Raw genomic sequence first — 24018 nt, 5'->3', positions numbered from 1 at the left:
TCTCTTGCCTATTTTTGCTCCTCTCTTGACTCTTTATGCATATCTCTTGCTTGTTTCTGCACCTCTCTTGCATCTTTCTGCACCTCTGGTGCCACTTTCTGCACCTCACTTGCTTTTTCTGCACCCCTCCTGCCTCTTTCTTTACTTCTCTCACTTCTTTCGACACCTCTCTTGTCTCTTTCTGCTCTTCTCTTGCCTCTTTGTGCATTTCTCCTATCTGTTTCTGCACTTCCCTTGCCTCTTTCTGTATCTCTCTTGCCTCTTTCTGCACCTCTCTTGTCCCTTTCTGCACTTCTCTTGCTTCTTTCTGCACCTCACTTGCCTCTTTCTGCACTTCTCTTGCTTCTTTCTACACCTCTGTTGCTTCTTTCAGCAATTCTCTTGCCTCTTTCTGCTCTTCTCTTCCTTCTTTCTGTACCCCTCCTGCCTCTTTCTGTACCTCTGTTGCCTCTTCGTGCATCTCTCTTACCTCTTTTTGCACTTCACTTGTTTCTTTCTGTACCTACCTTGCCTGTTTTGGCACCTCTGTTGCTTCTTTCTGCACTTCTCTTGCCTCTTTCTGCACCCCTAACTTAGAGGTAATTTTAATGTACCTGCTCTATTATGAACTAGGGCCTTACAGGGGAGGTCATGCCAATCACAGGGGTACCCCAACCCATAGTGTCCTCTAGCATATGTAGGTGTTTTCACCATATTCTAAGTGTCTTTCAGCATAGCACTGGCTTCTGGCCTGGTTAGTCAGTCAGTTACCACCAGCACCAGTCAGCAAAAAGATGGGGACACTGGATGACTTTGCTACAAGGTTCTTTCTGCATATCTCTTGCTTCTTTCTGCACCTCTCTTCGTCTTTCTGGACATCTGTTGCCTCTTTCTGCATTTCTCGCTTCTTACTGTGCTTTTCTTCCTCTTTCTGCACATGTCCTACCTCTGTAGCATTTCAAAAACCTTTAAAATTCACTGAAAAAAACCTAGGTTTCAGGGACGTTACAGTTCGGAATTAGCATTTAAAAAACCTTTGAAATTCACTGAAAAAAACCATAGTTTTCAGGGACGTTATAGTTAGAAATTAGCATTTAAAAAACCTTAGACATTCACTGAAAAAACACAGGTTTCAGGGATGTTAGAGTTAGTTGGACATTTCACTCATACAAAACCAGAGAAATTCGGCCGTTATAGTTAGTAGAGCTAACTATAACTTGCGCCCTTGCAATGCACTGCTGATGATGTCACATATTACATCACTCATGACATGGTCAGTGACATGACTGATGACATACTGCGACCTTCAGGACAGCCAAATCTCCAGGGAGATTGGCGGAGCTCCAAAGCTACATGGCCATCTAGGTATGTAGCTCGGCTACGCCCCTATCTGAATGTATGCTTAATTCAACTCCCAGTATTCAAATATTGTCCGTCAATATGAAATCATTATATACTGTTACTGCTAGTGTCAACCTAACTCACTCATATAGAAAAGAAAACAAGAAATATATGTCTTCATCTTCTAAGTTATATTTGATATTATAGCAAGATACCCCACAGTATGCTTAAAATATGTGTTAGACCTGGCACCATTGGCGTGAGTCTCCCTTCCATTTTTTTGCTGTGTCTCCTCTGTTTTTGCTGGTTATAGACGCTCTGGGCGCTGTGCCACTGCCATTCAGTGCCACAGCGCGAATGCTCCCTTTGTAAAGATGACATATGAATTGGTACATCCATGATTGGCTTATTTGGTTTACCTGTTAGTCCCTAGTAGCGTGGCCTGTGTGTGCCCAGGGCTGGTAAACCGAATGCTGCTGGTGGACCTGCAGCACTGGTTTGTGCCACCCACAGAAGCAGCTTGTAAAGTGTGTCTCAGACCTGCCACTGCAGTGTCTGCGTGCAGTCCAGAACTGCCATCTTGGCTGTGAATTGCACCCACTTCCCAGCCCCTAAACCTTCCCTTGGCATCCTGTAAGCCCCCCTTATGATAGGGCGCATTGTATGTGTAAGGTAGGACATGCCCTGATGTATGTAGCATGTCCTAGTAGTGAATTACACCCCATTTCGTTTTTCACTACTGTAAGGCTACCTGTTCTCCATAGGCCAGAATGGGAGGTCTGGGCTATTACATTCTATAGTCCTAACTGACCCACAGAACATGGTAGAAAAACGAATCTAGTATGCCTGAGCTCAGAATATTAAAATACATCTTTTAGTGAAGGTTATTTTTATATTCTGTGTTTGAAACTACCACTTTTAGAGTATAGGTACTTTCTTGCCTAAGCCTTCCAGTTTGCTCTGCTATGATGTGTATTGGCTGTCTGGTTTTGGAGAGACAGGGCAGGCTGAGTCAGACCTGGGTTGAATAGAGCGACCTGCCTTGGTGTGAGGGGAGGGGTAGCTCCTGCACTTGAATAGGACTGTGCCTGGCAAGGTGAATGCTGGCTCCACCTCCCACTGTGCGTCTGAGGCAGACCCCCTCTTTCTGAAAGGAAGGATGCAGCCTGATCAACAAAGTGCTCCAGGGCTGGGCAGAACTGGTTCTGGCTGGGTTCAGAGACTTGGGACCCCTAAGAACAAAGACTTTGGGGTATAAATATTTGTTCACAAACCCCTACATTTTGTATTGCTCCTGGATAACAAGAAGAACCTCTGTCTGTGTGGCTACAGGAATCTGCAAGAGAAGGACTGTCCTTGTGCCTTGTGTGCTGTTTCTGGGACTGGCCTGCAGCTGTTACTACTGGACTTCAGAAGGAGGAAAAGAACTTTGAGTAGACTTTTATTTTTGTGCTACAGCAATCACCCAAGGGCTAGGAGAGAGCTAGCCTCCTGCTGGAGTCTCAGGCACATCAGACTCCACCATCAGCCTCCTGTGTCCTCCCAGCGAGGATTACTATCTGCAGGTGAGGCTCCTGTGTGTTCCAGGGCATCTAGTTCTACTGCTGAGAAGAGAGCGCTGAAAATCGTCGCTAACCTCCGTTAGCAAGCAGCTGCAGCTGGTGAGCGTGAGAAAGATCGCCGCTCCGCTGTCGCCGAGTGCTTGCTAACCCCGAAGATCGTCGCAGCACCTGTCTGCGGGCCTGAAAACGCCCGCTATCCGACGATCGTCGCAGTACCTGTCTGCGGGCCTGAAAACGCCCGCTATCTGGAAATCATTGCAACAGGATCATCGCAGCGCGGACGCCGAGCGTTCGCCATTTTCCCCGCATCGAATCCGGATCGTCGCTTCCTTGCGGAGCGCCATCTTTGTCAACGCAGCAAGATCGCACACTCAACAGGCTCGGTGCATCATCCTCCCTTCGCGGCAAGGATTTCATCGCATCACCGGCTTAGCGTGAGGAAGTTTGTCGCTTTTGTCCTGCCTGCAACCCAGCGCATCATCCTCCCTCGCGGTAAGGATTCAACGCATCGCTGGTTAGCGTGAGGAAATTTATCGCTACAACGCCTTAGCGACATTTTTGTTGCTTTGCTCCAGAAACCAGATACTTTGTGAGTAAAAGGGTCGCAGAGACCCCTGCCTTGAACTAAACATCATTTTGTGCATCCTGAACTATTTTTCCTTGCAGCATTTCTAAAGTAATTATATTTTTATAGTATTGTGGATTTTTACTGTTATTGGTCTTGTGATTAAGTCTATATAAAAATACCTATTTTTCAGAACTACTTGAGTGGTGTCCATTTATAGTGTTCCTCATTATATTACTGTGTATGGTCATAAATGCTTCACACACTGCCTCTGAGATAAGCCTAGCTGCTCGTGCTACGTTACCACAGGGTTGAGCAGGGGTGGTCAAAGGGTGTAGGCTGCTTACTCTGACTTAGGAAGAAGGGTCCCTACTTGGACAGTGGCCAGCCATTGCCAACTAGAGACCCCCATTTCTAACATTGGTGGTCAGCGGTGAGGATCTGGACTTGCATTTATGATTGCATACAGTAATTATAGTGTACACTACTAGTGAGTGCAGACCATAACATAACCACGTACGTTGTTGAGATTTTTTGATTCTATTTTTGATCGTTATTGCCAGTTATTGCTACAATGGGCAAGCCCAGATCCAATGCCTCTGAGGATCTCTCCTGGGAAGAAGAGAAATTAGACACCTACAATGCCAAGCAGCTCAAATATTTTTGCAAACGCTTCACAGTCCCTATCACAGGTCTCACTAAAAGGGAAGAGTATTACAAGGCATTGAAGGCCTGGCTAGAAGCCAGGGATGCCCCTAGGAATGAGGAAGGGCCTGTGGAGGGGGGAGAGAATGCAGGAGAGCAGCAGGAAGAAATTGTAGATTTGGTAGGGGATAAAGCAGTTTCCAGCCCGGGCACTAGTGTGTCCTCAAGGGGTCTGTCGCCAGTAGAGATGGAGGACAGGGAGAGAGATAGGCGGCATAATATGGAGATGGCTAAGCTCAAATTGGATGGTCAGAGAGACCTAGAGTATAAGAAGTTAGAAGTTGAGATAATGAAGATGAAATTTGAACATGAGAGAATTTTGAGGGAGTTGGAGATTAAGGCCAAGAGTATTGAGATCTCCCCCTCTGGTGGCAGCATACCAGTAGTGCATACTGAGAGTAGAGTGTATATACCTAAAGAGGTTATTAAGGATTTTCATAAAAGTGAGGATATTGGGCAATGGTTTACCGCTTATGAATTAGCTATGGTGTCCCACCGGGTCCCTGAGAAGGATTGGGGAGCGGGGTTGTGGGGACGCTTTGTGAGTGAGGGGAGGGATACCTTGTTGGACCTACCCCCTGAAAGTAGGATGATTTATGCCCACATGAAGGAAGCTTTGATTACCCGCTATGGTTTGACCCCTGAAATGTACAGGCAGAGATTTAGAACCTGCAAGAAGATAGAGGGTACCACGTGGGTTGAATATGTGCCTTTTTTTGGTAGAGCAATGGAACGCTGGGTAAAAGGCAGCAAAGTAGAAACTTTTGAGCAACTATATGACCTGATTGCATTTTTCTAGTAACTGTTTTCCTGAGCTACGCCAGCATCTGATAGATTGCAAGCTGACTAACCCTAGGAAGCTTGCTGAGGAGGCGGACCGCTGGGTGAGCACCCGGGTTCGCAAGGGTCCAGTGGGAGACTTCGCCAAAGGTGGGCAGGGTCCCCAGCAGAGAGGTGGGGGGGACAGGGGTAAACCAAGGGAGTTCCACCGAGGGCCCCAAGATAATTACCAAGGGAACCAGGCAGTGGTATCCCAGCCTCCCCCAGATAGGAAGCCAGTGCCTCCAACAGGTAATCCTGTTCCAAGGAGGCCCCCTACTTGTTTTAAGTGTGGCCAGGTGGGCCACAGATACTTTGACCCCCAGTGTCCCCAAAAGGATACTCCTGCACCACCCCGTGCACCGCCCCGCCAGCTTGCTAGTGTAGCCCTGGGAGAGGAGGAGATGGGTGCCCCAGGTGGGTGGGACCCCGTAGAATTGACCCTTGTCTCACTAGGAGACTTTGAAATGGTTCCTAAGCCTGCACTGCCTGATAACACTAAAAAATACAGGCAGTGGGTAACCATCAATGGCCATAGAGTGGAGGCTCTGAGGGACACAGGAGCCAGTGTCACTGCTGTCAGCTCCCGGTTGGTGTCCAAAGAGCAGGTTGTGCCCCATGCATTCTACCCAGTAGTGTCTGCAGACAACACAGAGAGCCAATGTGAGGTGGCTCAGGTTCCCTTTGAGTGGGGGGGGGGGTCTCAGGAACTCTTCAGGTGGCTGTGAGGCCCGCCATGCCTGTGGACTGTCTGTTGGGCAATGATTTAGAGAACTCACCGTGGGCTACAGTGGAGAGGAGAGCTCACTTGCAAATGTTGGGACTGCCTGAGTGGGCCTGTGCTACCACTCGGTCCATGGCAGCCAGAGAGAGTGTTGAGAAAGACCTGGAGCCTGAGAATATGGCCCAGGTCCCTGCCTTAGAGGGAGAGGGCAGGGGGCGCGGGAAACCGGCCCCCTTGGTTCCCACGGCCCAGGAGGGAGCAGGCCCTGAGGGGTATGCCCTGGAGCCTACCGGGGAGCAGAGTACCGACCTGGGGGACCTGCCTGAGCTGACCCAGTGGCAGCAGGAAGGGGGGCCCACCAGGGAGGAGTTTTGTGAACAGCAGAGAACTTGCCCCTCTCTTGAGGGTATGCGGCAACAGGCTGCGGCCCAGGCAGCAGGTGATACGTCCGGTTCACATCTTATTTATTGGGAGAACAGTCTCCTGTATAGCGAGCCTAAGGTTGCTGAGCCGGGGTCAGCCCGTGTGCTGGTGGTACCCGAGTGCTTCAGAACCTTCCTACTGGGGTTGGCTCATGACATTCCATTGGCAGGACATCTGGGGCAGACCAAGACCTTTGAAAGGCTGGTCACCCACTTTTATTGGCCCCAGATGCGCAAGAGTTCAGATACGTATTGTAGGACCTGTGAGACTTGCCAGGCAAGTGGGAAGAGTGGGGGGAAGATCAAAGCCCCACTCCAACCCTTCCCAGTTGTTAGCACCCCATTCGAGTGAGTGGGCATTGACATTGTGGGGCCTCTGGACCCCAAGACAGCCATGGGCAACAGGTACATCCTGGTATTGGTGGACCATGCCACCCAGTACCCTGAAGCCATCCCGCTCAGGACAGTGACGGCCCCCGTGGTGGGACGTGCACTGATGGGGATCTTCTCCCGTGTGGGGTTCCCCAGAGAGGTGGTGAGCGACAGGGGGACCAACTTCATCTCCCAGTATATGAAGTCTCTGTGGAAGGAGTGTGGGGTGACTTACAAGTTCACCATTCCTTACCACCCCCAGGGTAACGGTCTGGTTGAGAGATTCAACCGGACCTTGAAGGGCATGATCATGGGCCTAGAGGAGCCCCTGAGGCATAAGTGGGACGTCCTCTTGCCATGCCTGTTGTTTGCATACCGTGAAGTGCCACAGAAGTCCTTAGGGTTCAGCCCCTTTGAACTGCTCTATGGCCATCCGGTAAGAGGGCCTCTGAGTTTGGTCAAGGAAGGCTGGGAGCAATCTCCCAGGAAACCTCCCCAGGATGTGTTTAGCTACATCCTGGCCTTCAGGAACCAAACTCGGCGTTTCAGAAACATTGCTGAGGCAAATCTGGAAGCTAGCCAGGAGGAGATGAAACGTTGGCACGACCAGAATGCCACTCTGGTCGAGTTTCAACTTTCAACCTGGTCAAAAGGTTTGGGTACTGGCCCCAGTGGAGCCCTGTGCGCTCCAAGATAAGTGGACCGGTCCATTTGAGGTGGTGGAGCGAAAAAGTCAAGTTACCTATTTGGTGGACTTTAAATCTCTCAGGAACCCCCTGCGGGTCCTGCATGTGAATCGCCTAAAGCCCCACTTTGCGAGGTCTGAAGTGGGCATGCTTCTTGCCACAGATGCAGGGATGGAGGAGGAGAGTGAGCCTCTTCCTGACCTCCTGTGTGCAGGAGAGAAGGATGGGTCAGTGGAGGGTGTGGTCCTCTCCACCACACTGACCCCAGAACAGCAGAGAGATTGCCACCAGCTGTTGGGGCAATTCCCAGATTTATTTTCCCTGGTACCTGGTGTCACTGACTGGTGCGTCCATGAGGTAGACACCGGGGACAGTCCTCCTGTCAAGCACAAGGCTTACAGGGTGACCGACAGGGTAAGGGCCTGCATTAAGGAGGAGGTCTCCAAAATGTTTGCCCTGGGGGTGATTGAGTCCTCTAGCAGCCCTTGGTCCAGCCCCGTGGTCTTGGTACAAAAGGCTGCAGCGCCTGGTGACACTCCAGAACTTAGGTTCTGTGTGGACTACCGAGGTCTCAATTCGGTCACGAGGACCGACGCGCACCCCATCCCCAGAGCTGATGAGCTCATAGATCGGTTGGGGGCTGCCCGGTACCTCAGCACGTTTGATCTAACGTCTGGGTACTGGCAGATCGCCTTAACTGATGGGGCCAAGGAGAGGTCCACATTCTCCACCCCAGATGGGCACTACCAGTTCCGTGTGATGCCCTTTGGGATGAAGAATGCCCCTGCCACCTTTCAGAGGTTGGTCAACCAGGTGTTGGCTGGGCTGGAGGATTTCAGTGCCGCCTACCTGGACGACATTGCCGTATTTAGTTCCTCATCGGAGGACCACTTACGCCACCTCTGGGAAGTGTTGATGGCGCTGCGCAGAGCAGGCCTCACAATCAAGGCCAGTAAGTGCCAGATTGGGCAGGGTTCGGTGGTGTACTTAGGACACCAGGTAGGGAGTGGGCAGGTGGCCCCTCTACAAGCCCAAGATTGAGACCATCCTAGCTTGGGAGCCCCCAAGGACCCAGACCCAGGTGAGGGCCTTCTTAGGACTCACGGGTTATTACAGGAGGTTTGTCAAGGGGTATGGCAGCATTGTTGCCCCCTTGACTGAGCTGACTTCCAAGAAGCAGCCCAAGATTGTGAACTGGACTGACACCTGTCAGAAAGCTTTTGATGCTCTCAAGACTGCCATGTGTACAGCACCCGTACTCCAGGCGCCCAACTTTGCTAAGGAATTTATTGTCCAGACAGACGCTTCAGAGCATGGGGTGGGGGCTGTTCTGTCACAGATGAATGAGGAGGGACTAGACCAACCTGTAGCCTTCATCAGTAGGAGGTTACTTCCACGGGAACAGAGGTGGAGTGCGATCGAGCGAGAGGCATTTGCTGTGGTCTGGGCGCTGAAGAAGCTGAGACCATACCTGTTTGGGACTCACTTCCGGGTTCAGACCGACCACAGGCCCCTCAGGTGGTTAATGCAGATGAGGAGTGAGAATGCCAAGTTGTTAAGGTGGTCCATTTCCCTACAGGGTATGGACTTTACGGTGGAACACCGCCCTGGTACAGAACACGCCAATGCTGATGGTCTGTCCAGATTTTTCCGCCTTAGTGATGAGAACCTCCCAGGAGATGGGTAGTTCTCCCCACATTTCAGCTGGAGGGGACGTGTGTTAGACCTGGCACCATTGGCGTGAGTCTCCCTTCCATTTTTTTGCTGTGTCTCCTCTGTTTTTGCTGGTTATAGACGCTCTGGGCACTGTGCCACTGCCATTCAGTGCCACAGCGCGAATGCTCCCTTTGTAAAGATGACATATGAATTGGTACATCCATGATTGGCTTATTTGGTTTACCTGTTAGTCCCTAGTAGCGTGGCCTGTGTGTGCCCAGGGCTGGTAAACCGAATGCTGCTGGTGGGCCTGCAGCACTGCTTTGTGCCACCCACAGAAGCAGCTTGTAGAGTGTGTGTCAGACCTGCCACTGCAGTGTCTGCATGCAGTCCAGAACTGCCATCTTGGCTGTGAAGTGCACCCACTTCCCAGCCCCTAAACCTTCCCTTGGCATCCTGTAAGCCCCCCTTATGATAGGGCGCATTGTATGTGTAAGGTAGGACATGCCCTGATGTATGTAGCATGTCCTAGTAGTGAATTACACCCCATTTCGTTTTTCACTACTGTAAGGCTACCTGTTCTCCATAGGCCAGAATAGGAGGTCTGGGCTATTACATTCTATAGTCCTAACTGACCCACAGAACATGGTAGAAAAACGAATCTAGTATGCCTGAGCTCAGAATATTAAAATACATCTTTTAGAAAAGGTTATTTTTATATTCTGTGTTTGAAACTACCACTTTTAGAGTATAGGTACTTTCTTGCCTAAGCCTTCCAGTTTGCTCTGCTATGATGTGTATTGGCTGTCTGGTTTTGGAGAGACAGGGCAGGCTGAGTCAGACCTGGGTTGAATAGAGCGACCTGCCTTGGTGTGAGGGGAGGGGTAGCTCCTGCACTTGAATAGGACTGTGCCTGGCAAGGTGAATGCTGGCTCCACCTCCCACTGTGCGTCTGAGGCAGACCCCCTCTTTCTGAAAGGAAGGATGCAGCCTGATCAACAAAGTGCTCCAGGGCTGGGCAGAACTGGTTCTGGCTGGGTTCAGAGACTTGGGACCCCTAAGAACAAAGACTTTGGGGGTATAAATATTTGTTCACAAACCCCTACATTTTGTATTGCTCCTGGATAACAAGAAGAACCTCTGTCCGTGTGGCTACAGGAATCTGCAAGAGAAGGACTGTCCTTGTGCCTTGTGTGCTGTTTCTGGGACTGGCCTGCAGCTGTTACTACTGGACTTCAGGAAGAGGAAAAGAACTTTGAGTGGACTTTTATTTTTGTGCTACAGCAATCACCCAAGGGCTAGGAGAGAGCTAGCCTCCTGCTGGAGTCTCAGGCACATCAGACTCCACCATCAGCCTCCTGTGTCCTCCCAGCGAGGATTACTATCTGCAGGTGAGGCTCCTGTGTGTTCCAGGGCCTCTAGTTCTACTGCTGAGAAGAGAGTGCTGAAAATCGTCGCTAACCTCCGTTAGCGAGCCGCTGCAGCTGGTGAGCTTGAGAAAGATCGCCGCTCCGCTGTCGCCGAGTGCTCGCTAACCCCGAAGATCGTCGCAGCACCTGTCTGCGGGCCTGAAAACGCCCGCTATCCGAAGATCGTCGCAGTACCTGTCTGCGGGCCTGAAAACGCCTGCTATCTGGAAATCATCGCAACAGGATCATCGCAGCGCGGACGCCGAGCGTTTGCCATTTTCCCCGCATCGAATCCGGATCGTCGCTTCCTCGCGGAACGCCATCTTTGTCAACGCAGCAAGATCGCACACTCAACAGGCTCGGTGCATCATCCTCCCTTCGCGGCAAGGATTTCATCACATCACCGGCTTAACGTGAGGAAGTTTGTCGCTTTTGTCCTGCCCGCAACCCAGCGCATCATCCTCCCTCGCGGTAAGGATTCAACGCATCGCTGGTTAGCGTGAGGAAATTTATCGCTACAACACCTTAGCGACATTTTTTTTGCTTTGCTCCAGGAACCAGATACTTTGTGAGTAAAAGGGTCGCAGATACCCCTGCCTTGAACTAAACATCATTTTGTGCATCCTGAACTATTTTTCCTTGCAGCATTTCTAAAGTAATTATATTTTTATAGTATTGTGGATTTTTACTGTTATTGGTCTTGTGATTAAGTCTATATAAAAATACCTATTTTTCATAACTACTTGAGTGGTGTCCATTTGTAGTGTTCCTCATTATATTACTGTGTATGGTCATAAATGCTTCACACACTGCCTCTGAGATAAGCCTAGCTACTCGTGCTACGTTACCACAGGGTTGAGCAGGGGTTGTCAAAGGGTGTAGGCTGCTTACTCTGACTTAGGAAGAAGGGTCCCTACTTGGACAGTGGCCAGCCATTGCCAACTAGAGACCCCCATTTCTAACAATATCCATCTTTCCTCCTCTCGAGCCTGGATTTTGCTTGAGTGTTTGTTAAGATTATTAATACAATAAACACATATGAAGAGAGACCAATGAGCAGAGACCCAAAAATTAACTGTTTTTATCATTTCCTCAATATGCATGTGTTGTGCAACGTGGAATATACCGTTTGCACCGTAATGGCATACTACATCCGCACCATCTTGAAATGGCTATAAATACACTATCGAGCATGCTCAGGTATAAGTAGTTTCTTAAATGGTAACTATTATTTATTCTCCTATGAGCATATCAATGGTATCTAACTAATATGATATACAGATGATGGTATAGAGAGGATCCTTACTGGTAGTACATGTAAGTAGGGCAAGTGCTTTTAAAGTTATATAACATTTTAACTTAGTGATACCTGCTGCGCAATAGTTTAACAACATTTCGCGAAACTACAACGATACATGCCAATGACATAACATTATATGATCGGCTAAAAACTTCCTTTTACAAACATTAAAGGGAGCCATGTTGTTTTAAGGACACTTTGGCTGTGTTCTGGGTTAGGGCATTAAATATAGGTAAGTAAGTATTAAGTTTTATATTTTTTTCCCTACCTATTACCACTTTGTGAAAGTGGTAATAGGGAAGGAAAATTATTTATACATTTCTTTATATTTTAAATTTCTTTTACAGAGAACCATTTACTACCTAGTAAGTAACGCTGTACTTAAAAATGTAAAAAAATAAATAATTTAAATACACTGTACAATACTATATTTCACATATAGTGTACTACAGTGTATTTTCGATTCTTTACATATTTCTTTGTCTTCAAAACATTTATACGGCTGCAATATCTACAATCTAATACACTACTTAAAAAAACAAAAAACAAATAACATTTGTATAAAAATTAGAAATACACTGTAGTACATTATATTTCACTAATGTAGTGCACTACAATGTATTTTTCATTGTTTATATATATTTTCTTTTTCCTTTAACTAGCGGGCTACTTTGTAGGTACTAGAGTGGTTCTCTGTAAGCTGCTCAACTCTATGTATGCTACTAAACTCCACCGCACTCTACTCTATAACCCTCCACTTTACTCTTCCACTGTGCAGCACTCCACTCTATGTCACTTCTATCTTCGCCACTCCAACTTACACCACTCCACTGTACGCCACTCCATGCTGCGATATTCCACTGAATGCAACTCCACTCTACACCAGAGCGAGCTATGGTTTTTCGGTCTGTACCTCTCCACTCTATGCCACTCCACTCAATGCCACTACACTGTACCCTGTTCCACTGTATGAATTCCACTGTACCTCTCGCCACTCTTTGCAGCTCCACTCTGTGCCACTCCATTCTAAGCTACTCTACTCCAAGCTACTCCACTCTACACCATTTCATTGTATGCTGTTCCACTGTATGCCACTGCACTATACCTCACTCCAGTCTGTGCCACTCCATTCTACGCCACTCCACTCTACATCACTCCACTCTATGGCCCACATGCATCAAAAATTGTGTTTGCGATTCCATAATAGCAAAAATTAAGGAATTGCTATTATGTATTCACAAAATCGAATGCAGCAATGAAATCGGTAAATATTTGCGATTCGGTAAAAATTGCAAATATCATTACCGATTCCGTGTTTTCCGAATCTATAATTGTGAATTCGCAATTACAGAATCGGAAATTGCGAATTACCCATATTGCTGCATTGTGATGACAACACAAACCAGGAAGTCTTTCACAGATTCAAAACACCTGTACACAGGGAGAGGAGGAGGAAGACTGGTGGAGCACATCCTGGAGGAAGTGTTGCTGAACAGGAGATGTGAGAAAAACACACCATGGCCACTGAAAAGGCACAACAAAAAGGAGAAGGCAGGAAGAGAAAAATCAAGTTCAGTGACAAGGAACTTGAAATCCTCACTGAGGAAGTTATCCAGAGACATGACCAGCTGTTTGGGAAACAATCCCTGCATGTTGCAGAGTCAGTGAATAGGAAGATTTGGCTTGGGATACAAGTTAAGGTAAATGCTGTGGGGATGACACACCGTGACATACCTAACCTGCAGAAGAGATGGTATGACCTTCACAGCCGTGCCAAAGAGAGGGTGGCAGACAGGCTAGCCACAGCTAAGAAAACAGGAGGGGGACCATCTAGCGAGCGCCCTAGCACCCCACTGGAGGATATGGTGGAATCCACTTTGCAGTCAGAGGCAGTTGTTGCTGTGACACAGATCGACACCTCAGGACATGCGGGCACTTCCCAAGGTAAGAGCACAGCTAAACATGTTTGTATGTAAAATGTAATCACAAACTGCCCCAAATGCATACCCTGCATAGTGGAGCACACCTGAATCCAGTCCACCTTTTACTTGCAACACCCTAATGCATTCTGGGAGTTGTATGCAGACAAATGTAACGGCAAGGCATGGAGGGACCAACAAAGCTCTAGTGCAGCAGAGTACAGCAAGGAAGTGACAACAGTAGACTTTTCACATGACAGAAGTAGATTTAATATAACTGTGCAGGTGCAATGTTCCAAACAAGTGCAAACAAAAACTAACTGAACTTGCTCTGTTCCAATCACAGATGCAGCGCAGGACAGTGATGTGGCTGACGATCATGAGTCAGAGGGAGACATGGAACAGCATGATGAGAGACAAGAAATGCCAACATCCTCACCCATACCTGCTCCCACTCACCGCAGGAGAAGAGTACAACCACTCCCTGATTTGGAGAGTGATGAGGACAGCAACACAGGACCCCACACACAGCAGCCTGCACATATCCCACCATCACCAACACCAGAGCCCACAATGTGGCACAGTTCCGCAGGCAAAGGCCAAGGGCAATCCCCACGCCTGCTGATGACGATGGCAAACCCACCGCAAGTGTCCTGGAGTCCAAGATTCTGAGGGTCCAGCACCTGCAAGGGAAGAATATCCGCCACATGCAGGGTCAACTGGGAACAATGTCAATACACATGGGTTTGTATTCATGACTGCCTGAGGGAGCTAACTACTGCAGTAGTGGAAGGGCACAGGGCGAGCAATGAGAGAATACACCGTGTTGCGACTGCCATTGAGGATATGTGCAGGGTCATTCAGGCAGAGCATGTCACAAATGCACGCATGCAAAGTTACACCAGGGTTATTAATAGGCTGAGTCACACCACAGCTCAGCTTTCAAGGTGTGCAGTCAGCATGCAGGTGGAGATGGCCCACTGCTGCCGGGATGTTGCCAGGGGCCTCATCCAGGTCACCACTGCTGTGGAAGGACTACAGACTGCAGCAGCTAGTGGAAGCCACATGCGTGCAGCGGGGACAGTGAGGAGGGCTCTAGCCTGAGCAGCCTACTGGTACCAGTGTCACATGACAGGAAGCGCAGTACCAGGAGTCAAGACGGCACAGAGGGGTCAATGACGGGGGTAGCAGAGCCTACAAACAGGGCCATAGGAGTGTGTGGCAGGAAAAAGTAGTGAATTGGACCTGTACCAATCTGGTGACGTAACTAGAAAAATGACTCTCTTTCACACTGATGTTGCAGTGCCAAGACAATTACTTTGGAATTGTCTGCACCCACAGTGTGCTTGTCTGACAATGGTATGTGTGCATCAACACAACTACCCACCTATCAGAATAAACCTTTACGAAAAAAATGTGTTGAGTCTTGATTACTCACCTTAGAAGTAATGTTGCGTGATTTCTGCCCATCTCCCCTCTGCTGCATCTGGACTGCGTGTTGCTTGGTGTGGTTGTCTTGGCTGGATTATTTTTCTGGTTTGCTATCAGAGTCTTCCACGGAAATGCCCCTATCGGTTGCAACTTTGTGCAACATAGCACATGTAGCGACGATTTAACAGCGTGTCTCCGGCCTATACTGTAAAGCTCCACCGGTTTTGTGGAGGATGCGAAAACTGGATTTGAGAACACCAAATATCCTCTCAATAACATTGCATGTCGCAATGTGTGCATGATTGTATCGCTGCTCCCTTCATGTTGTAGGATTTAGATAGGGAGTGAGGATGAAAGACCTCACAGTGTATGCACTATCACCTACAGGATGTGAAAAATAGACATACATCAGGTACTGCTAGTGTCTCCATGGCAGACAGGTGTGCAAGATAGTAAGATATCTGTTTACCCAGCAAATATCCTTCTGCAAATTCACCCACCAGCAGACGTCTGTGTATGCCACTATGCCTGAAGATGTAGGAGTCATGTGCACTGCCAGGGTAACTTGCCAATATGTCTGTGGTTATTGTTTTTGAATTGCAGATTACTTGAATGTTCAGTGAATGGTATTATTTGCGGTTTTGGTAGATATGTTCATTCACTGAGGGGGGACATATGGGTACAAGCGTTCCATCAATGCAACCAATGACATGTGGAAATTCTGCAACCTGATGAAAATCTAATTTGGTTTGCATCAATTCCTGTAGTGTTGTGGGTAACCTAATGTGGTGGTGTATCCTCTGCAACACGGCATTTAGGGAAGCATTGAAAAAGCGCAATAGGGCACTTTGAGAGACACCGCCAGCTGTTGCAATTACTCCCTGGAAGGTTCTTGAAGCTAGGAGATGCAGTGAGCATAAGACCTTCACATGGGTGGGCATGGCATGTGTCCTGCGAGTCTGATGCTGCAGTATTGGGTCTAACTCAGCAATGAGATCTAAGATTGTGGTAGCATTCAGCCTATATTTATCATAAATCTCTTCCTCCAAGCAAAGTGACGCACACACTTCTCTCCTGTATCCTCCTTCTTCTCTGTGCTGCTGCTCTTAGCCTCATCTTCCTCACTATGATGTAGAGCGCTGCCATTGTGAGACACTCTGATGCATTCTGGAACTGTTTAAGTAGTTTGCCAATGATTCACACCTGATTGTTGTATGTGAAATTTTTACCACCTGATATGATTTCTTCTTATTTAGGAGATCAATTTGTGATTCATGCCTTATTCTGTATTTGCGAATTCTTGTTGCGTTTGAGTTTGCGATTTCTTATTTGCGATTCCGTAATACAGAATCGCTATTACAGACTCAGAGATTAGGAAATTGCAAATTTTGCGAAAAAAGAAGGTTTTCTGCGAATTTGCTTCATGCATTGGATGAAGCTCTTTGGAGATCGCAAGCAGCATTTTTTTCCGATTCGCAACGTTTGCGATTTCAAATTAGCTTGATGCATGTGGGCCTATGCCTCTCCAAGGTACGCTATGTCACTCCACTCTGTACCAGTCCAGTATACACCCCTCTGCTGTATAGCACTCCATTCTATGCTACACAACGCTACGCTATTTCACTGCACACCACTCCACTGTACGCTATTCAACTGTATGCTACTCCACTCTATCCCACTCCACTGTACACTGTTTCTCTCTATGACACTTCACTGCACATCACTCCACTCTACTTGATGCTATTTCACTGTATGTAACTCCACTCTATGCTATTCTACTCAATGCCACTCCACTGTACGGCACTCTACTGTACGCTATTTCACTGTATGCAATTCCACTCTATGCCACTCCACTCCACCATACTCCAATCTACATCACTCCACTCTATGCTATTCCAGTGCACGCCACTCCACTCTACCAAATTCCACTCCACACCACTCCACTGTACTCTAGTTATCAACACTGCACTCCACTCAACAATAGTCTACAACACTCCATTCTACCACACAATATTTCACTCTGTCACTCCACTACACAAAAATGTACTCCTACGAATGCACGTTTCCAACACTCTTCTTTCCACTATGACACTGCACGACACTCTACTCCACTCTACAACACTCTATACAACTTCCTCTATGCCTCTCCACCCTGTTTTAGTATACTCCGCTCTATGAGACATTACTCCACTCTACTCCACTCCACTAATGCAGTCTACACCACTCCATGGTTCAGTACTCTATGTCACTCAACTCTGTGACAATCTATGTCACCCCACTCTACCATACTGTGCCGCACTCTACTCTATTCCACTGTACAGCACTGTAATCCACTCTGTGGCACTCCGCCCTAGTCCACTTTATGATACTTTCTAACACTCTACACCACACCAGTCCACTCCACTCTATGACACACCACTCCACTCTACAACACTTTACTCCACTGCATGCAATTTCAGGCCACTCCACTTTACCCCACTGCACTCTACAAAACACTGTTCAACTCTACACTATACCACTTCACTGGGCTCTGCTCCACTCTACGCCACTAAATAACACTTTAAACAACTCTTTGCTACTGTATAACTCTACACTGCTCCACTCTACTCCACTAATTGCAACTCCACTCTATAAGACTGTACTAATTTCTGTGCCACTATACCACACTGTATTCCACTCTATGCCCCTACACTAGGCTGAAAAACCATGTACTCTACTCGCCTCTACAACACTTTACTCTACTCTACTATAGTTTCCACCACTCTATGACACATCACTCCACTGTAATTTACAAGACGCCACTTCAATTTATGGCATTTAGTCAACGCTATGTGACGCCTTTCCACTCTACTGCCCTACATGCCTCTCTACCATAAATCACATGGATATACCTCTAAACAAAAGGAGGCAATTCAAGGCTATTTTCAAAACTGAAGAGCAAGAATTTGCCCAGTTAGCAGAAGGGACAGAGTCCCAGATACTAAAGGCACAACCAGAAAATTATTGGGTTGAGGTCCAATTTTCTGGACTACAGGGGTCTTCACAAGAGACGTCTGTGAGCTTCTGAGTGATTGGAAACCATCCAAGAAGGTGCTGTCCTTGTTTGACAAAATGGCATGAGATTATAGCCGTAAAACTAAATTATTGTGGAATTTAAGGATGTTATTAATCCCTAATATAGCCTACTTTATTTTATGCTGTGTTTAGTTATCATTAGATTTCGTAGACCACTCGAACATCAAATGGTTTAACTATGGGATGTCAAAACAGCCATGTTTTTAGATATCTTCAGAAAGAAAGAAAGCTGGGGTTGATGCAGACGCCTGTTCCACAACATGAGAATCAACACAAAGGAATCTCTGCCTCCGAAACCTCCATTTGAGATAGTGATGAACATGCAACAAACACTAGGTTTCAGGGTGGACCCCTCTTTTTGGTTGGTAGATCAGCAACTTCCGTTAAAGAAGGGACAATAAACCACATAAAGGCAATGTGGAGAATGCAGAGGTTTTAAAGGTTGGCCAGGGAACAACCAGATGCTATGACACAGAGTTGTAAGAGGCAGGTTAATGTGACAGAACAGACATTCACCCAGGATCAAAATCAAACTCACAAACACAAAATAGAGCTTAACCATATGCAGCTGTCATGAGGTCATTGATTCATGGCTCATCAGTGTGAATCTATCCCTTTTGGCATTGTCAGGACACTTTAGTTGATGTTGAAGTGATTTTCTGTTGAAAACACATTAAAATAAATATTGTTGTAACCCAGTGTTTTTCTGCCTTCCAAGGTTAAGAAGGTTGGGTGTGGCAGAGCTCCCCGAGGCGCTGAAGCCTCTCAACTGGCCAGATGCATCTGTTTTCCAAATTTTAATCACGGTTCAGCTTAACTTGTGGCCTGGAAAAACACTTTTTAATACTAATTTCTCAACACCTACTAAACACATGTGCTCAAAATGAAGTAGAGATGCGTTCTTTATGAAAGTTCTACCATCACACTGTGTTTGCTGTAATTCCATTCTGTTGTGTTTTTCTGTAGTTGTGTAAAAGGGCTCCTATGGAAATTGAATGAAAATGGAAAAAGTTAATTTGTTTGACCCGCCACCTTTTTGCCCCCCCCCCCCACACTTCAGGAATCTGTAAGAAACGTGCCATACCCAGCCCGAATCTGATCAGATTCACCAACCAATACCAAAGTTATTAGCAAAACAAAAAATGTTTTTCAATGGAAACCATGACCTAACCATAACTGCAGAGTATAATTCTTTCAAGAAAAATAAAGACTAAAGTGAAATTATGGTTTTCTTTGGTTATAACACCTCAACTTATATTTTAAAACACCTCAAAGATTCAAGATTCACCTAAAAAAACATAGTTAGAGTAAAGATATAATTACGAGTTAAAACCCTAAAAAACATGTAAATCACAGCATGTTGTTAGGAGCACACTCCATAACTTGTACAACAGACATGCAAACTATAACTTGCACACCAAATGCAATGCTCATGACCTCACCCTTAATGAAACAGAGGCAATTACAAACGCGAATCATTTACAGGTGAGATTACACAGCACATTACCTTTACAACAATTATTAATATAATATTGTTTATTGTTTTGATGATGTGCGGTTGTTTACCTAGATTTTGGTTGTAGGTGTTGTTATGTATTGGTATATATTGTGAGGTCATAAGCAGTGCATTTGGCGAGGGAGTTGGATTCGTGATTCCACAATGCACAAAGGGAGAAACAACTCCCCAGTGTAAAGGTGTGGTTTTATTTTTTTAATTACACTTTGAGAAACAGTTAAATACACGATCTGGGAGTCAATAGCGGGTTAATGCTTTTTTAACTGAATTACAGCCGCAAACTAATAATACAGAGGTTACCTACACGCAATTGTCACTACAAGTTTAGTTTCTCAAGGAGAAAAGCAATCACCACAAAGACTACTTGATGCAGATGATTTACAGCATGACACTGTCGCCATCTAGTGGACCTTTTTTTGTTTTTAACTTGTTTTTCTTGGTAACATTGCATCCTATCACATCATAAACATTTGTCATAGATGTATTACATTGCAACAATCATTCTTTCGTATTCGTTTTTCACATGACAATGTACTGCAAGCTCCGCTCGCCTAGTGGGTTCCCAGATACTGCAATGCACTTAAAATGATCGTAGAACATAAACAGGAAAACAAATGGAACGGCCCCCACACACTCCAGGCAGCAACTGGCAGCATTACCGCTCATTGTATGGGTGCTCAGGCCGACTGGCATAACTAATGTTTGTGTGAGAGGGCCATTCGCATTTTCTGCGTTGTGTACCGGCGAAGTGTGTGTGGGTCATCATCCCTCTGGGCGGTCATCACGGACACTTCTGTTAGCATTTGTCTCCTTTCTGTCAAATCTCTCTCTGCTTTCTCATCCACTCTCACTGCGGCGACATTCTTCCACCACACCCCACTCACGCACATCGGGGCATATTATCAAGCAAGGCGTTAAAATTTTATGGCAAGACCGGAGGCTCCTATTATGCTTTTCTTTTCTTGCTTTATTCCAATAGCAGCAAGATAAAACTACTATTCCCAGAAGGCTTGGAGAAACAACTACCAGCCAATGGGAAACAAAGAAGCAAATACTGACCAATCACATCTTAGATAATAGTATAAGGTCTATCGTGACTGCGAACAGCCCTCTTTTCTTGCTGCTCGCAGTCAAGATAAGTACCTTTTTCTATCATATACATTAATTTGAATTACTTAATGGTATTGTTCTGTTTACTGTATTACTGGCCTTTGTAGCGCAACTTCGTTGCTCCCGTTTCTTCGCGCTCTCACGCGCGTATACATCTTTCAGTTTTTCGTTTCCCCCCGCGCCCTGCACGCTTTGCCTGCCCCTCGCGCGCCTCTCTCACCGGTCCCCGCCTCAACTGTGGCGCAGCGCTCCAGACCGGCTCCTCAGCTCGACGCGCTGTTACCGGCTCCTCTCCACGCTTCGTTTTCATTCCCTCGGGCATATTTCACACGCCCCCTAAGGGGAGGGGTTTCTTCTTTTTCATACGCCCACTCCTTATTTCTTCACATTAACCCTTTCTTGTCAGGTTTTGAGCAGGCTCCCAGTTTATGCTCACAATGCAGGTTTCTAATGAGCCTCATGACAATGAAGGGGACGAGTTCAAGGAGGATTTGAGCTCTTTTATTAATTCCTCAGTGGAGACTGCTGTCGAAGCTTCTATGAAGCGGTTTTCCAAGACTATGGAGCACTCTCTCTTAAGTGTAATGACCAAAGCAATGGCCCAATCTGCGGGGGATAGCAGAAAACTTACAGTGGTACACTCCAAGGTTTCTTCTTTGGCGTCAAAAGTGGTTGGTGAGTCTTCCTCACATATGACAGAGGACGTGGTTCCTCCCAGGCCTCCTATTCAGGAGGGGTTAAAAAGTGTAGCTGGTAAACGTAAGGCTAAGTTCAACAACCCGGAGGTACCACAGAAATTGGTCATTTCAACAATTTACGATACAGATGATGATATGGGTGACGCCACTGACCTTGATGATATTTTTGATATTGTAAATCCTTCATCCCCTCCTAAGAAATTAAAACTGGACGCTTTTGCATCGGAGCCGGTGCTGGATCCTGAAGGTACCCCTCTTTTTGACCCTGCTTCTATCAGGCATCCTAATTCTACCGAATGGTTCCCTATTGACCATGTCGGAGAGTATATAACCTCCAGACTTCGTCTCCCTTTAGACAAAACTGTCCGGGCTAAATTAAAGTCCGAGTGTCCCAAGCCCTCTCTCCCTTCTCACATAACTTCTACCCCTGCCATTGATCAACCTCTCCTCACTTTCTTCTCGAAGTTTGGCAAGGATCCGTGCAAAGGCGTGGACAAAGCTTGGTCCTCCTGCCAAGACAAACTGCTTGATTTGGTGGGGCCACTGGCCCGCATATTTGATTTAGCTGAAACAGCTCGCCTGGATGGCACGGACCTTAATCCAGAGGAGATTTCGCTGTGGGTCCAACGCGCTTTTTGTCTCCTGGGCAACACTAATGCGGCCTTGACTCATGAGCGCCGCAAAGGTCTCTTAATAAAGTTAGATCCCAAGCTTGCCAACCTTGCCCCCCTTGATCCTGGTGTCAAGGCTGATGGTCTTCTCTTTGGAGATTCGTTAGTAAAAGACTTAAATCGGTTCATCACCACCTTTGCCTCCTTGGACAAGGCGCAGCAATCCATCAAGAAGGTCTTTCCTTCTCGGGTTTTTGGCAGAGCCGGAAGAGGCAGGAGTCGCTCTACCGGCCGTGGTTTCCAGTCCCAAGGCTCCCGTGGTGCCTTCAACTCCAACCAGCAGGATTTCAAGCCCCAGTTTTACCCCCAAAGAGGTCGAGGTTACAGGGGCAGGGGCCAACGTGGCTTCCGCCACAACAACAACAATTCCCAACAAGGTGAGTGCAGTTATTCCTGTGGGGGGTCGTCTAGCCCTTTTCCTGCACAGATGGCAGTCTCTCACTGCAGATCCATGGGTTCTCGACACCGTCCAAGGTTATCGTATCGAGCTTTACGCTCCTCCTTTTCAACATGTTCTTCCTTCTCCTCTAGTGTTCTCAACCGAAATGTCCTTGCTAGTCACCTCGGAAATACAGGCACTTCTCTCCAAAAGAGCTATTCTAGTTTCCCCCTTCGATCCCTCAGACTTCCTCAGCACGCTTTTTCTCGTTCAAAAGAAGAACAAGAAGATGAGACCGGTGATCAATCTCAGATTCTTCAATCAGTTCGTGGTTTATCGCCACTTCAAAATGGAGACGATCCTTCACTTACGAGACACTTTGCGTCTAAACGATTGGATGGTCCGCATAGATCTCCAAGACGCTTATCTTTCTATTCCTATTCACGAATCGCACACAAAGTTCCTCCAATTTCAATGGCAAAACGTCACTTATCGTTTTCAATCTCTGCCCTTCGGACTTTCTTCAGCACCCTGGTGCTTCACAAAGGTAATGAGACCTGTCGTAGCTTATCTACGATCTCTGGGGATCAGACTCATCATTTATCTCGACGACATTCTCCTCATGAATCTAGACAAATCGGCATTATTGAACGATCTGAACACTACACGTTCTCTTCTTCTCGAATTGGGTTTTCTCCTCAATCTATAAAAGTCTTCTCTCATCCCGACTCAGAGCATGGAGTTTCTGGGCTTCCGTGTAGACTCCCCCCTGGCTTCCCTGTTTCTTCCTCAATCCAAGATCTCCACGATTCAAACGGAGATTTCCCAGGCTCTGCGCCGTCCACTCATTTCTCTCAGAACTCTTGCGAGAATAGTCGGCCTTTTATCGGCCTCCATTAGGCTATCTTCCCAGGTCCCCTCCATTATCGCGCTCTTCAGCGCCTAAAGATCAGGCATCTTCGGCAAGGTCTCGCTTATTCCGATCAAATAGAATTAGATCTCGAATCTCACCTGGAACTGCAATGGTGGTTAAACCATTTGGAGGCCTGGAACGGCCGAACCATCTTCGCTTCCGCCCCAGATCTTGTATTATAATCCGATGCAAGTCTGACGGGTTGGGGCGCCCGTTGTTGACCAATATCGACTGGCGGTACATGGTCAAAAGAGGAGTCCAAATTGCACATCAACTGTTTAGAGATGCTTGCAGGTTCCTTTGCAATCCAGAGTCTGGCAAAAGACAGAGTAAGTTTTACCATCCTTCTACGCATGGACAATGTTTCTGCGGTTCGTTATATAAACCATCTCGGTGGCACAAAATCAAAGGCTCTAGCAGATCTGGCAAAAAGCCTTTGGGAGTTTTGCCTTTCCAACAGACTATCGCTCTCCGCGGAATACCTCCCAGGAGATCTCAACGCTGTGGCCGATTGGCATTCTCGCTTCCTCGGGGATTCCAGCGACTGGAAGCTTCTTCCCTCCGTGTTTCTCTCCCTCTCTCAGTTGTGGGGTCCTTTCTCAGTAGACCTCTTTGCTTCCCGTCTCAATTCCCAGTTGCCTCATTTCTTCAGTTGGCGTCCGGATCCTTTGGCTCTGGCGACCGATGCCTTCCTCCAAGATTGGTCCCTTCACCTCAATTATGCCTTTCCTCCTTTTCTGTTGATCAACAGGGTCTTATCGCAGGT

Source organism: Triturus cristatus, chromosome 8, assembly GCF_964204655.1.
Source record: "Triturus cristatus chromosome 8, aTriCri1.1, whole genome shotgun sequence".
In the NCBI taxonomy this organism is placed as follows: Eukaryota; Metazoa; Chordata; class Amphibia; order Caudata; family Salamandridae; genus Triturus; species Triturus cristatus.
This window is presented reverse-complemented; position numbering follows the sequence as displayed.